The 11,159-nt window shown below is 41.8% G+C and overlaps 1 protein-coding gene across 12 annotated transcripts in view; it reads right to left on the reverse strand.

Annotated features, from left to right (window-relative positions):
• Positions 1-11,159, reverse strand: part of GRID1 (glutamate ionotropic receptor delta type subunit 1) — a 638,811-nt gene that overhangs the window by 187,983 nt on the left and 439,669 nt on the right. The gene's annotated exons all lie outside the window — the stretch shown is intronic.

The raw sequence follows: 11,159 nt of genomic DNA on the forward strand, positions 1-11,159 counted from the left end.
CTGTGTCTCTTCCTCTGTGTGTGTGTGTGTCTCTCATGAATAATAAATAAAATCTTAAAAAAAAAAAAAAAACCTTTCAAAAGAGAAAATTTCAGGCATAGATGATTTCCTAGATGAAATCCACCAAAGACTTCAGGAAGAAATAATTACTACTTTATACAATCTCTTCCAGAAAATAGAAGGAAGCACTTATCTGTGTCTAATATAAAAATATTGATTGTACAAACTGAATAGTAATAACCTGTAGGGTTTTAAAATACATGTAGATTCAACAGTTATGAGAGAGAAAATAAAGTATTTTTTTAAAAATAAATCACATTAAAAAATAAAAATAAACAATGTCAAGGCAAAAAAAGAAAAAAGAATATGAAGCATGTAGATCAAATAGAAAATAAATTGGAAATGATGGCCATAAGCCCAAATAGATTAGCCATTTCTTAGAATGTAAATAGACAAAACACCACCAATCAAAAGTCTAGAATTATACTATATTGAAAAGGATATCAGTAGCTTTAAATGAAAAGAAGAAAAACAAAAATAAATTACATAACCAAACATATCAAGAAGCCATTGAAAAGAATAACAAATCATAGTAAAATAAGTACAATTGGAATCCCTGGACATGATGCAAGAGGCAACCAAAGGAGACCTTGGAAAGATAGGGAGAGGAGGACAAAAATGGGCTAGGGAGCTCAGGACTGGAAGCACACAGTGGCAGAGTGCCTTTTGGTCCCCAAACACCAGAAGAAAGCCTCTCAGGCCTGGAATTGGGAACTCCCAACATAGCCACAAGAGGTAGCCTGAGGAGGTTCATTCTTCCCCAACCAGCCCAGCCCAGAAGCACCTGACAGGGAAATCCTTTAGAAGTTCTTCCGGCAACAAATGGCACAGCCTAGGAAATCCTTCCCTTCCATGTCAGCCTGCACCTCCCCTAACCCACCATGAACTACTTGGGCAGTTGGGTAAAACCAACAGGGGTGATTCCACCAGTGCCCAATCCATGAGGCCTCTTTGTCCCCATTGGCCTGAGAATCCCCACCTCCCCTGACAGCATTAACAGGGTGAATCCTGCCACAATAATCAAGGCTCAGCCAGAGAAGTGCCTTCCATTCCTCAGAGACAGGATGATCCCACCACAAATGTCCAGCCTGGGAGTGGTCCTCACCTTCATAGGCCAGAGACTCCCTTCCTTGGACAAGAGGTACCAAGTGACCCATCCTAGAGAAACTCATTCGCTCTCCCCAGGCAGCATGAAGAGGAAACAAAAGAAGCCCCCAAAGCACCAGATAAACACCAAAAGCAGAACAAAACAATATCAGCCCTTAAAACTAAGTAATCATTGGAAGCCCAGCAGAGAAAAGTAGGACAGACTTGTGTGCCAAAACTAAAGAGGGTAACTCCCTAATAAAATAAAAAGATTTAAATAGAACATAGCCTCCTAAGATAATTACCACAATGTTCAGAATATAATAAATAAATTACCCATCATGCCAAGAACCAGCAAAAATCACAATTTGGTTGAGAAAAAGCAACTAGTGCTAAGACTAAGATGGTCAGATGTTAGAATTATCTGATAAGGATTTTAAATGTCATCATAAAAATGCTGCAACAAGCAATTACAAATTCTCTTGAAACAAATGCAAAAAAAAAGGTAGAAAATCTCAGCAAAGAGAGTATAAAATAGAATGAAAAGGAAGCCATGCCACTGGAAAAAATATAATAACAAAAATTTAAAAGCCACTGGATAGGGATCCCTGGGTGGCACAGCGGTTTGGCGCCTGCCTTTGGCCCAGGGCACGATCCTGGAGACCCAGGATCAAATCCCAAATCCCACATCAGGCTCCCGGTGCATGGAGCCTGCTTCTCCCTCTGCCTATGTCTCTGCCTCTTTCTCTCTCTCTCTCTCTCTCTCTCTCTCTCTCTCTGACTATCATAAAAAAAAAATTTAAAAGCCACTGGATGGAATCAATCATAGAATTTAAATGACAGGAAATACAATCCACAACTGGAGAACAGAGCAATGAAATGAACCCAACATGAGGAGCAGAGAGAAAATAGACTGAAAAAGGGATGAACAGGACCTCAGCTAGGGACTTGGAGGACAAAAAAAAAAAAAAAACCCTAAATTTCATTCCAGTGGAATCCTGGAAGGAGAAAACAAAGAGTGGGGGCTGAAAGAGTATTGTTAGCAATTTCCTGAATTTCACAAAAGACATATAAACCTGAATCAAGAACATAGGAACTGCAAACAGGATAAATTCAAAGAAATCCATATCAAGAGGCATCATGATAAAACTTCTGAAAACTAAAGATGAAAAATAAAATCTTTAAAGCATCCAGAGAGAAGCTATGCAGAAGAAAGTCAAGTGACATGACATGTGAATTCCTCATCTGAAACCATGGAGGCCAGGAGGAAATGGCACAACATTTCTCCACTTCTCACTTCTCCAGAGGGAAAAGAGGACTCTCCTCCACAAATTCTATATCTGGCAAAACTATCTTTCAGGGATGAAGAGGAAATAAAGACACGATCAGATGAAGGAAAACTAAAAGAACGTGTGGCTAGCAGATCCTTAAAGATTGCCAAAGGAAGTTTATTAAACAGAAAGGAAAGGATAAATTAGTTTTTGGAGCATCAGAAATATGAAAGAAGAGCAAAAAAAGCATAGATATGAGTATATGCAATAGGCTGTCCTCCTCGTGAGTTTTATAAATCATATTTGATGATTAAAAGATAAATTATAATACCATCTGATATGCAAGACAATAATAGTTAAAAGTGAAGAAGGAAAAAGGACCTAAATGAAAGTAAGATTCCCAGACATCACTTGATATAACAAAACGGTGATATGAGTAGACATATCATAAGTCACACATGTATATATTAATGCCCAGAGCAAACACACACATACACACACACACACACACACACACACACATGCACAAGTACAAATGGAACTGAGGAAATCTAAAACTGAATCAGATTCATAACCTGTATCAATATCAATATCTTGGTTATGTTATTGTACATAAGTATTACAGGGCATCACCACTGGGGGAAACTCAATAAGGGCATACTAGATCTCTGGATCTCTATTATTTCTTACAACTGAATGGGAATTATGTTAATCTCAACATAAAAGCTTAACGTAAAGGAGAATATTCTGAAAAGAAAGAGAAATCAGATGGTACCAACCTTTCTAAATAATGGAACATATTATAAAATAATAAGAATCAAAACAGCAAGGTATAGAACTGGTATAGAAAAGAGAAATAATAAGCAGCATGAAAAAGGCAAAAAAAATCAATGTAACTTAACCATATTTACAGGAAAAAGTGAAAATATAAATTATATAATTATCTTGATGTAAAAGAGACTTTGATGGGATTAATATGCCTTCTTGACAAAACTATTAGCAAGCCAAGAACTCAGGGGAATGTTCACAATTTTTTAAAGATTCCATTTATTCATCATGAGAGACACACAGAGAGAAGCAGAGACACAAACAGGGGGAGAAGCAGGCTCCCTGTGGGGAGCCCAATGCGGGACTCAATCCCTGGACCCAGGATCACGACCTGAACCAAAGGCAGACACTCAACCGCTGAGCCACCCAGGTGTCCTGAATTTTCTCAGTCTTAAAATAGGCAGCTACTAAAAATATGTAGCAAACATAATGTAAAATTGTGCATTATAAAAAGCTGTCCTCTGAGATGAAGAACAGAATAAGAATGCCCACTATCACTCCATTAATTCAACTTGAACTAAATACCCTAAGTAATGCAATAAGGAAAGAGAAAGGAATAAAAGTCATAAAAATGGTAAAGAAAAAAATCACTCTCATTTTGAATACATGATGTGACTATATAAATAGAAATTCTTAAGAATCTACAGGCAAACTATTAGAATAAATCAGTGACTGGTTTACCAAAAGTAAGTTTAATACACAAAACCCATAACATTTCTACATACACACAACAAACAAGCAGGAAAACAAATTTGAATGTTATACGATCTATAATATAACCACAAATATTAATATATGGGGGAAAATCAAGCAAAATTTATTCAAGATATCTGCAGTTAAAACTACAAAGCTTTCCTGAGAGAAATTCAAGAAGAGCTAAATGAATCAAGGGGCAGAGTATGTTACTCAATGTTGGTCAGGTGTCAATTCTCCCTAAGTTGATCTAGAGTCCATGCAATCTCAATCAATATCCTAAATTTTTCTCAGAAAATAAAAATCGAATTTTAAAATGTCTGAGGAAATGCAAAGGGCCACATATAATCAAGTCTATCTTGAAAAAAAGAAGAAAGCTAGAGGACTTACACTATCACCCCTCAAGAGCTATTATAAAACTATGATTATTGGGGCGCCTGGGTGGTTCAGTCAGTTATGTGTCCAACTCTTGATTTCATCTCAGGTCATGATCTCAGGGTTATGGAATTGAGCCCTGCATTGGGCTCACTGCTCGGTATGGATCCTGCTTAAAATTCTCTCTCTTTCTGCCTCTGCACACACACCCCCCACCCCCGCTTACATGCTCTCTTAAAAAAAAAAGAAAAACTTTAATTATCAGAACAGTATGATACTGATACACATGCAAATGACCAAATGAAATGGAAGAGAATGTCCATAACCAGACTCACAATATACAGTTACCTGACCTCTGAGAAAAGTAATATGGCAAAGCAGTAGGAAAGAGTTTATTCTTTCAATAAATGGTACTGGGCCAATCAAGTATCTGTATTTTTTTGAATGCATCTAGCTTTGAAACACACATTGCTCAGAGATCAATCCCAGATGTAATGCAGATAAAAATGAACAGTTTAAGACAAGAACATATTTAAAAGAAAATATAGGATGACAGCTCTATGTTCTTAAATAGGTTCACATTTTTTAAACAGCCCACCAAATGCAGTACACAAATAGGGAAAAAAAATAATATATTGGATAAATTGAACTGCATTAAAATTCAGAATTTCTATGCATTAAAAGATGGCATTGAAGAGCATTAGAGAGGCAAGGAACAGCATGTGAAGACAATTCCAATACATATTTGTAAAGGACATATATCTAGTTCACCTACAAATCACTAAGGAAAAGGCCAAAAGCCAAATTGAAAAAAGAAAAGGGCATGAAGACTGTTTGAACAGGCACCTCACAAAGGAGATCTCCAAATGACTAGAAAACACATGGAAAGGAGCTCAACATCATCAATCATCATGGAAATGAAATCGCCACAGTGAGAAACCATTGCCCACCCACCAGAATGGCTAATGTGTAAAGACTAACAACCCGTGTTAGTTCCCTGAGAGTCAGTGAAGCATCAGGGAAACTCTTAGGAACCAACCTAGGAATGCAAACTGCTAACAAGTATATATTTTGTTTTATATATTTTTTAAAGATTTTATTTATTTATTTATTTATTTATTTATTTATTTATTTATTCATGAAGAGACACAGAGAGAGAGAGGCGGAGACACAGGCAGAGGGAGAACCAGGCTCCCTGCAGGGAGCCCAATGTAGGACTTGATCCCAGGACCCCAGGGTCATGCCCTGAGCTAAAGGCAGACGCCCAACCACTGAGCCACCCTGGCACCCGATAAGAAGTATTTTAGATCAGTGTTTGGCAGTATCTGTTAATCATACACATTTCTTTTGACTTAGCAATTCCGCTCTCAGGTATATACCTAACAGAAAGACATATATATGTCTCCAAAAAGATGTATCTAAGAATATTTATAGCAGTACTATTGGTAATAGATAAAATCTGCAAACAAGTCAAGTGTCTTCAACAATGGAACACATAAACCAAGTGGGAAATAGTCATAAAAGGCAGAGTATATTAATCACATCTTCTTCATTTCTGTGTTTCTGAAGCTTTGCTACCTAGGGTCTCGCTAATCCTAGGAGAGGCTGCTCCTCCCAGAGCTAGCCAATTCAGTAAATGACTCTCTGGCAGGTGTGCCTTCCTAGTGCAGACTAACCAATCCAGAGCCTGCTGCCCCCCCCACCCCTGCCCCAACACCTGCTTCATGGAGCTCCTCCACTCTGAGCCACTACTCCTCTGCCCTCACCGTAGGGTGAGCCAGCAGGCAGCTAGGGGCAACCCCTAAACTCCAGAGCCCACTGACATTACGTCAATTCAAACTACCTGGACCTGAGCCTGTTTGCACAGCCTCACCTATTCATTCCCACAAAAACCACGATAAAAGCTCTTTCTCCGACTCCCTCTGTGGCCTGACCGACCCTGGTGCTTCCCCTTGCAGCCCCGTGTGGTGCTGGGGCATGTGCCCACCTCTCAGGAACTGTAACAAACTGTCTTTCAACGGTAGGCATCTCTGGATCTGTTGTCCTCACCATACCGGAATAATAATAAAACCTACATTTTTAAACACAGTAAGAATGAATGAACTAAAGTATATACAACAGTAATAGTGAATCTCACAAACATGATGTTGGTCAAAAGAAGGCAAAAGTGTGCGGAGCGTGTGCTTTGGATGTCAATAGTGTTTCTGCCTGTGGGTGTAGTGATGGGAAGGGGGCACAAGGGCGACCCCTGTAGTCACTGAGAACGTCCTGTTTCTTGATGTGGGTGCAGACTGCGTGGGTACGTCCACTTTTGGAACATACACTGTGATTTACTCAGGGTTTTAGGCCCTTTTCTGTATGAGTGTTACATGTCAGTTCACATTAGAAAAACCACTAAGATTCAGCTACAGCAATATTCAGAATAAAATAGGGAGCATTCCAAAACTGGAAAGAATAAATCATCAGATACCTCCTATAATAAGTCTAAAAATTAACAATAAAGCAAACACAAGGCAGCAGGGAGACGGGAAGAAAAACAAATCAATTAATTAGAGAAACATAAGATACAACAGAATTGATTAAACAAATCAGACCTAGTTCTTTGAAAAAGATCAATAAAAAACCTTGTGTCTAGCTAATCAAGCCACAAAGAGAGACAACACAAATACAGAACAGGAGCAACGGAAAGAGGCCTATTTCAACCGATAGATCCTTTTAAAATTATTTGCCAATACTGTACAGAGTTTCAGTCATGAATTGGAAAATGCCAGGGTTATACAAGATTTTCTGTAAAGCAGATTACTAAAAATTACTCAAAGAAATGTAGAAATTAGGAAAGAATTTCCAAGATAGCAAAGTAATAGCTCCAAGACCCAACAACTGGCCCAAGTAATTTTGCAAGTTAAATCATTTCCAGCTCTCAAGAGCTCTGTCCCTACAAGCGATTCTCTACCCACATTAAGCAGGGCGTACAAGCCTAACACAGGTTGAACAAAAGCATCTGAGAGGGAAACCATAGGTCAGTGTCACATACACATGTAGCTGGAAAACCTCACCTGTAATAACAAAATAAGTAAGACTGTCATTCTATAAAAACAGGTGGCCAGGCTCAACTCCTGGGAGAGGTCTCCTCATTTATAAAAGGAAACAACGGGCAGCCCGCGTGGCTCAACAGTTTAGTGCAGCCTTCGGCCCAGGGCATGATCCTGGAGACCTGGGATGAGTCCCACGTCGGGCTCCCGGTGAGGGGCCTGCTTCTCCCTCTGCCTAGGTCTCTGCCTCTCTCTCTCTATGTGTCTCTCATGAATAAATAAATAAAATCTTAAAAAAAAAAAAAGGAAATGACACACAGAAAGAAAACAGGCCTTTCCTTCTACTTGCTACTGTCTTTCCGATAGGACAGCTGTAACTACCACAGCCATCCTGAAATCATGAAGACAGACTACGCCCTGAGGATCGCCAAGTAGGGAGATGAGAAAGACCCGGGCCTTTGATCTGGGCACAGAACGTCTGCCTTGGCCAACTCTGGAGCTACCCTAGCTCCAGGCCTCTTTTTATGTGAGATAATAAGTCCTCCTTCTTGTTGAATCCACTCGAGATGAGCATTCTGTTCCTTGCAGACAAGTACGTTCTAAAAGTGTGCAAAGACTGATTAAATTTAAGCGGAGAGCAAAGAAGGGAAGAAACGGGCCTAAGAATATTTTAAAAATCAATGGCAAGATCTGGGAAATACGGCAGTGCACGGGATAGATGCAACGTTCAAGTCAACAGGGAAAGGGAGGGTTCCTGGACAGAAAGGGAAGGAAATCAGTACTGAAAAATGTAAAAGCTAGGTCACCGCATCACAGTTTACCCCAGGTCAGTCCCAAGTAGACGGCAGATTACACTGAAGTAAAACCAAACCGTAAATATACTAGAAGAAAGTATGGATGAAGAGCATCTACTTTGAGAATTAGAAATGACTTTCTAAAAAATGCAAATACATAAATTGTTAAATGTCCCTGTGTGACATTATTTTCTTCAAAGGCAAACAATTCATGGGAACAAAATATTTGACACAAATAACTCTCAACCCCCTTCTGAAAGACAGGTTATAGGACTAGACAAGAAAAAACTTCATCCCCGATATAAAAGAGCAAAGGACCTGAGATGCAGTTTACAAAAATGTGAAATGCAACTGACCAATGACTACATTTTTAAATGTGAAATCCCACAAAGATGCAAATTTATCAATATTATGTTTCCACACTGCTACCAAATGAGTAAAAACGTTTACTATGTCACTCAATGTTTTGAGCACAGGATGCAACAGAGACTATGTGCAGATGATTATACTTTTCTGTAATCAATTTGAAAATAGGTGTCAACAATATAAAGAACTTTAAAAAAATTATTATTCTTGGTTTGGTAATTCCACTTCTTAAGAAGTAGAAGGAAACAGATATAAGTGCAAGGAAGCTGCCTATATTTTGGATGTTCATTACTACCTTATTCCATGATAATATGGCATAAATGCCTTAAACAGTCATCATATAGGAAAATAAAATAAGTGATGGCTCCTTGTAAGCTGAGGAATGTATTTCCATTAAAAATCCCAGTAAAGGGGATCCCTGGGTGGCGCAGTGGTTTGGCGCCTGCCTTTGGCCCAGGGCGCGATCCTGGAGACCCGGGATCGAATCCCACATCGGGCTCCCGGTGCATGGAGCCTGCTTCTCCCTCTGCCTGTGTCTCTGCCTCTCTCTCTCTCTCTCTCTGTGACTATCATAAATAAATAAATAAATAAAAATTAAAAAAAAAAATCCCAGTAAAGAATGAAAGAATGAAAAAAAAAAATGCTCCCAATACAGCCTTAAGTAGAAAGTCAGGATATAAAATGGGCGCACAATAAATAGCAATTTGATAAATATACAAATCACTTTCTGTATCTCTATGTAGAGCAAGGGAAAAAAAGAAAGAAAATAATAAAGAAGGTAAATGCACCAGAAATGCTAACGGTATTTATTTGTTGGTTCAGAGATGACAGCTGACTTTTACATTCTTCTTTTCATTTATCTGTGTTTTCTGATCATTCTGCCCTAAATGAGCATGTATTGATGCTCTCTTCAAAACGAAGTGATAAACGCACTTAAAATGAACTACTTAATCGTATCTCCTCCTTATCCCTCTGCTCAGATGCAGCAGCAGGGTTTGTTTTGGTTCTCAGCTCCGTGGAAAGCGGTTCTGCACAAGGGTTCGGAACGGTTGACATTTTACTCGGGAAATACGCTGCAAGAATGCTAATCCACAAAGAGACTGAAGTTTATGTCTCTTCTGTGACTCACTGCGCACAGCTGGGAGCCTCTCTCAGAGCAGCTTAATAGAGACACTGCACAATCCCCTCAGGCCGGAGACTCCCAGTCCCGCCACAGCCCACCTCCCCTTCTTCATCGCCAAGGCCACCGTGCGGCTCCTGGTAGCGGCTGCGGGGCCACCGGGTACAGGATCCCACCTGCGCTCCAAGTGCAGCCCCCACATCACCACCAGAGCTATCCCGTCTCCTGGCTGCTGCCTCTTCCCCCCTGGCCTCGCCGCCCACAGGCTCTGGAGCCTGAGAAGGTGGGAAGGTTTGTAAGGCGGTGCAGGAGACCTGGGTGAGGATGCTAATGATGCACCTGTGCATCCTGTGGGTCCTACGGTGACGAGCACTACATGATGAGCAATTAGCACTTTGTGAATTAGCAGCTGCAAGGCCTGCCCAGGGACAGGACGTCGAGGAGGGCGTTCGATTCCTGTCCAAAGCCAGCTTTCATGAAGATGGACATTGACAGAGAAGATAGAAGAAGCGTCCTGAGCTGTCAGAGGAGAACGAAGGCCGCCCTCCCCTCTGGGTCACTGCTGGGAGGCTGAGCCGAGGGCATCAGTGGGACGTCCACGGGCTCCACACCGACAGGAAGGTGGGCTCTGAGGCCTGACTGCTGGCTTTGTGGGGGCAGGTAGGGCGGGGCGATAGGAGGATGGGGTGGGAGGCGGGCTGAGCGGAGCAAGGGGGTCCTGGGCTCTGAGGCCCTCGGGAAACCCGCCTTCCAGCCCCCGCACAGCCACGTGCTTGTTGGTGCTGTGTGACTGAGTCTTCCCAGTCTCTGAGCCTCAGTCTCCCACGTGGAGCTGCCCAGAAAACCACAGAGATACTCGGGACGGGGGCAAGGGTACGGGGGAGCCTCAGGACCCTGGATCCCAGCGCCCCCCCTCCCCCACTGCAACCAGCACATGTCCGCTTCTACAGCTGTTGGACGTGTCGGGTTCCAGTTCGATTCTGCTGGAACAGACTTTCTAGGAGTAAAGAAAAGCTTGGAGACACTGGACTAAATTCCTTCTCAGCCTCTTGGTTCTAACTGGATCCCACTGTCTCAGGGAGCAGAGGCAGGCCTGTCCTCTCGGCACAGCGCTCTTCGCCCTGGAATGCCAACAACCAGAGCAAACTCACAGGCTCCCCTGATGCCTCTCGCCCACTTCCCCACCTCCTGGCCAAAGAGACAGGCCGCCCTCCACTAAGCCCCTGAGTCAGGTGGAGGCGCCCGTGGGAAATGAGGTTCAAAGGGCCTTCATCCAGGCGGCTGGCCGTTTCTCCGGGACGTCAGTACAGCAGGGACTCTGCGTCGGTACAAGGGAACGAGTCTCCCACATGAGTATCATCAGGACGGAACAGGGTGGACATCCTCAGCAACCAGGTCGAAACAATGTTCCTGCAAGGCCGCGGCTGGTGCTATACTGCAGGCAAGTCATGCTTACAGGGCAGGGGGCGGGAGGGGGGGCAACCTTGTTTTCCTTCCTCCTTTAATCACACCAAAAATGTCCTAAAAACACAAT

Source organism: Vulpes vulpes, chromosome 4 (genome assembly GCF_048418805.1).
Source record: "Vulpes vulpes isolate BD-2025 chromosome 4, VulVul3, whole genome shotgun sequence".
Lineage (NCBI taxonomy): Eukaryota > Metazoa > Chordata > Mammalia > Carnivora > Canidae > Vulpes > Vulpes vulpes.